This window comes from Manduca sexta, chromosome 24 (genome assembly GCF_014839805.1).
Source record: "Manduca sexta isolate Smith_Timp_Sample1 chromosome 24, JHU_Msex_v1.0, whole genome shotgun sequence".
In the NCBI taxonomy this organism is placed as follows: Eukaryota; Metazoa; Arthropoda; class Insecta; order Lepidoptera; family Sphingidae; genus Manduca; species Manduca sexta.
Genome location: NC_051138.1, coordinates 16,921,075 through 16,926,485, shown reverse-complemented (window position 1 = coordinate 16,926,485; position 5,411 = coordinate 16,921,075). Strand labels below are relative to the sequence as shown.

Below are 5,411 nucleotides of genomic sequence, written 5' to 3'. Positions count from 1 at the left end.
CATCGTGACTTTTGGCCATAGAATAAGTACGTAGGTTTAGATGTAGGAACTAGAGTTTAGAGTCAAAAGTAGACTTTTGACGATGCAATTTGCAATTTATTGTGTTCCGTTGACAACTTTACCTAGATATATTGTGTAGCATCATGTAGCAACATATTAGGTATAATCGTATTAGTAGGAGAATTAATTTCGTAAATGATAGATATTTAAAGTAAACAGTAGACTTTTATAGTTCATTACTGTAGCTTAAGCAAAAAAATATATAGGCAAATTGAAAACCTTCTCCTTTTTTTGAAGTCGGTTAAATATTATCGATGACACCAATCGATTCATTTCATAACACCAATTCATTGCCCAGACATAGTACAGCTTTTCGACAACAGATGGCACTTTTTTATAATTTATGTCAATTTCTAGAATTATCTAAGACAAAAAAATTATGTAGCACGTTGTGATGTATTTCAAATATTACAGCAACTTATTACCAATTGACAATAGCTTTTTGATCTGATGTCTGGGCTATTACTAACTATACTGTTAATTTGGGCTTTTCCAACTTTTCACGTCGCGTAATTTTGATATAATTGGTACCTCTATCGGCCAATAGATGGCGTTAGTGTCAGCAAAATTCATTGAGAAATTGTGGTATTTATATAATAAGAAGTTATATAATTTTATGTTATAACCTTTTTGGTGTTTGGTTCTTTATGAAAAAGAAATAGATTGTCAGTAGTTATTAAATTGGTTCTCAATAAAATGGCTTTTCCTTGCGTATTTTAATAATTAGTATTAAAATATTACAATTGGCGACGAGGATACTTACCCTTTGCGTGATTTAAAAAAAAAGTAACAATTATGTCGAAAATTATTGGAAATTTAAATAGTTTTGATCACAAGGAAAATGACTGGAAGATTTTTTTTGGCAAATTGAATAATTTCATTAAGTTGAACTGTATTAAAATGAAAATTGGTGTGCTATTCTCTTTAACTCATCTCTCGGATGAGTCATATCGGCTTTGTACAAAACCTCGTTCATCCAAGACAAGTCGAAGAAGTATCGTGGGATGAGTTGATTAAGTTATTGGACGGCCATTTCACTCCAAAACGCTCAACGTTTGCTGATAGAGCAAAATTTTATGACGCAACCAGAAATGATGGTGAGAGTCTAGAAGATTGGGCAGCGCGCTTACGAGGACTAGCAATATACTGCGACTTTGGAACGGAGTTGGAGACGCTTTTGCGTGATAAATTTATTCTTGGGCTGAAAATGGGACCAGAAAGAAATCGTTTATTTGAACAAGATTTAAAATCGCTAACGCTCTCTAAAGCGTTAGAAATAGCTCAACAGGTTTCATGTGCTCGGGCTGCGCGTGCTTCTGTCGGTGTCATAGAGCAGCCGGTCAAGCAGGAGCATGTGTATCGAGCTGGTGCGCGTCAAGCATACAAGGTGCAAACTACGTCGCGGTCGTCAACAGACATTCGATGTTTTGTTTGCGGAATGAAGAATCATCTTGCAGACAAATGCCGTTTTAAAGACTACCGTTGTATTAGTTGTGGTGAAAAAGGTCACCTGAAGAAAATGTGTAGCGTTAGGAAGAATAAAGTTCTTCTAAACAATGTAGTTGCTATGGGAGACCACAATAACGTTTGTAAGGAATGCGATTTGTTTAATGTGAGGTACGTAAACTATGACCCTTTGAAAGTTGACATAATTATTAATTATAAAACGTTTTCAATGGAGCTAGATTGTGGTTCCGGTCGTAGTGTTATGTCTGAAGAATTTTATGTGCAAAATTTTAAAAAATGTCGTTTATTACCGTCTGACATTGTATTTTGTCTGTACACTAAACACAAGGTCACACCTCTTGGACATTTTTCTTGCGAGGTTGAATACAATAATTTAATACGATTAATTACATTTTATGTAATCAAAGAAGGCGGTCCTCCTTTATTAGGTCGTGATTTTATGTCAATGTTTAATATGAGTTTAGTGTGTGTGTCGGATAATAATAATATTTTAAATGTTAAGCCAAATATTAATGAGGTGCAGCAGATTCTTGACGATTTTCCAGAGATTTGGAAGGATGAACTTGGGTGTTTTAATAAATTTGAAGTCGATTTACATTTGAAGGAAAATGCCGTGCCCAAATTTTTAAGGCACGCCCTATACCATTTGCCCTTAAGAATAAGGTGGAGGAGGAGTTGGATAGGCTAGTTAACGCAGGGATTTTTAGTTCCAGTACAATTTTCTGAATTTGCAACTCCGATAGTACCGGTTTTGAAGGACAATGGGACGGTTAAAATAGCCGGTGATTTTTCTTGTACATTAAACAAGGTATTAAAAAATTGATAAATATCCATTGCCTCATATACAAGAAGTTTTTGCTAAAATAGGAGGTGGGCAGCATTATTCTAAGCTTGACTTAAGCAACGCTTATAATCAGTTTTGTCTTTCTAAATCCTCTCAGGAGCTTACAACTATTAATACGCCCAAAGGTCTTTTTAAATACACACGTCTAGTGTATGGTCTCGCTAACGCTCCGGCTATATTCCAACGAGCAATAGAAACGTTAGTTGCCGGCATTGACGGTGTTTCTTGTTGGTATGATGACATATGTTTAACTGCTCCCAATCGTAGTTTACATTTGGCTAGGCTCCGAGAGTTATTATACCGGTTGAATGAAGCCGGTTTGAAGCTTCGTAAAGATAAGTGCGCTCTGTTCCAGGAGAGTGTCACGTACCTAGGTTACGTCATAGATAAGAACGGTCTTAAAACTTGCCCGAAAAAGGTGGAAGCGATTTTGAATGCCCCTACACCCAGTAATACAACAGAATTAAGAAGATTTCTTGGCGTAGTTAATTACTATAGGAATTTCATTAAAAACGCGTCGTCATTGTTACACCCTCTTCACGAGCTATTGAAGGAAGGTGAAAATGGTGCTGGGAGAATCGCCATAGTCGGGCGCTCGAAGCTATACGTATTGAGCTCACGTCGGACCGTGTGTTAGCTCATTTCGATCCTCAAGCACCACTGTTGCTCACAGTAGACGCTGGGCCGGCCGGGTTAGGCGCAGTTTTAGCACATTTAACTCCTGAAGGTTTTGAAAGGCCAATTGCATTTGGTTCTCGTTCATTAACATCTAGCGAAAAGAATTATAGCCAAATTCAGAAGGAGGCCACTGCGATTATTTATGGTGTAAAACATTTTCATCAATATTTGTACGGACGGCAAGTTCCTTTTATTCTAAAAAACTGATCATAAACCTCTACTTTCAATTTTTGGACAGAAAAACGGCATTTCTGTAACGGCCGCCCTTAGACTTCAACGATATGCGATAATATTATCAGCGTATAATTATACAGTTCAATATATAAGTAACCAAAATAATTTAGTTGCAGATTATTTTTCTAGAGCACCGATACCTCATAGTGGGACTGAATCTTCGAATAATATCGAGGAGTCCCATATTCCATTTTTATTTATGAATGCAACCACAGAGCCAGTTTCTTTTGAACGGATTAAACACGCCACTGTGCACGATAAGGTTTTGCAAATCGTGATTAATTATATGAATCGTGGTTGGCCACGTAAAATAACGTGTACAAGACTTAAGCCTTATTTTATGCATAAGTCAGATTTAGAGGTTATTAAGGGTTGTCTTTTCGAGGGCATAGGATTGTAATTCCTTGTATTTATCGCGAAACAATTCTTCAAGATTTGCATTCTGCACATTTTGGAATAGTGAAAACTAAAAATATTGCGCGTAGTAGGATGTGGTGGCCAGGTATAGACCGCGATATAGAGCGTCTCGTGGGGAGTTGCAGAGCGTGCTGTGCGCTGCTGAGCGCACCGCCGCGAGCGCTGCCCGCGCCCTGGCCGCGTCCGTCGGCGCCCTGGCACCGTATACACATAGACTACATGACTGTAGGCCAAACGGTATATCTTGTTATTATAGACGCTTTTAGTAAATGGCTAGAATGCATTAATATGAACTGCGGCACCTCAACAAGCGCATTGATTGTGAAATTAAAGGATATATTTTCGATTTTTGAATTCCAAATGTTATTGTATCCGACAACGATATTAAGATATCTTCCTCCGAATTTCAGATTTTCTGTAAAAATAATGGCATTATATATTTAAACTCTCCTATATATCATCCTTCTAGCAATGGTCAAGCAGAAAACTCAGTTAGGACGTGTAAAAAGATGTTGAAATGCATTTTTAACATTAAGGGAAATATTTCTCAGCGCCAGATACATGATGAATTAATTGGTTTTTTGTTTGAATATCGTAATACACCTCACTGTGCCACTGGAGTTACACCAGCTGAATTAATGTTTGGCCGAAAATTAAGATCTAGGTTAGATATGGTATTACCACAACAAAAGGAAAATTACCAGGAGTCTGTTAATAATGTAAACAGTCTTAACAAAGCGAGATGTTTTAGCATTGGTGAGACCGTGTGGGTGCAGTGGTTTTCTGCTCGAACAGTTAAATGGGTTAAGGGAAGGATAACTGATAAAATAGGGAGAGAATGTTTAAAATTTATTTTGATAAATTTAATACATGCTGTGTTAGGCATTTAGATCAAATTAGGAAGTGTATCCAAAATTGTAATAACACTAGTAATCTAGATGAAAACAGTTCAGTAGATTCATTGAGCATTCATTCTGATATAGCACAAAAGCCTGTGACGACCATGCAGGACAATCCTGTGAATTCTGAAAGGGAAGGGGAAGAAGATGGTGACAAATGGGAGGAGGCTAGGGAAAATGTTGCAGATATGGATAGCGTAACATCTGATAAACCAGAGTCTAAGAGTCCTTCCAAGGTAGCTTTAGTGCCAGATGAATCAGCCTCCAAGAGTCCTTCTGAGAATATACATACTGAACCGGATGATCAAATGGACGATAATATTGGGGCTCTTGGGCGGACACTTAGACCAAAGCGTAATGTAGATTACAAGAAATTTTATTTTATTACTTAAATATATTTGTGCTATTGTGATGTTACAGTTCTAAAATTAATGAGGAAGGAATGTGGTATTTATATAATAAGAAGTTATATAATTTTATGTTATAACCTTTTTGGTGTTTGGTTCTTTATGAAAAAGAAATAGATTGTCAGTAGTTATTAAATTGGTTCTCAATAAAATGGCTTTTCCTTGCGTATTTTAATAATTAGTATTAAAATATTACAGAAATACTGAACAATAAACCAAGAACATTGTCCAAATCGTTGATGTCTCATCCGCCCCGTGACCGCCCTGTGCCGAGATTCGTAACCCTTTAGTAGGTTACCCTCAACATGATCACTTAATTTTTCAAGGGTTGCGAGCGCGTGAAGCGCTCATTCAAAAGTCCGGTGTGTTTGTAATATCCGAGACTTGCAAGGCTAACAAACGTAA

At 37.0% G+C, this 5,411-nt stretch overlaps 1 pseudogene; it reads left to right on the top strand.

Annotated features, from left to right (window-relative positions):
• The first annotated feature begins 648 nt into the window (after positions 1 to 648).
• Positions 649 to 5,158, top strand: LOC119190517 (annotated as a pseudogene).
• The last annotated feature ends 253 nt before the right edge of the window (positions 5,159 to 5,411 follow it).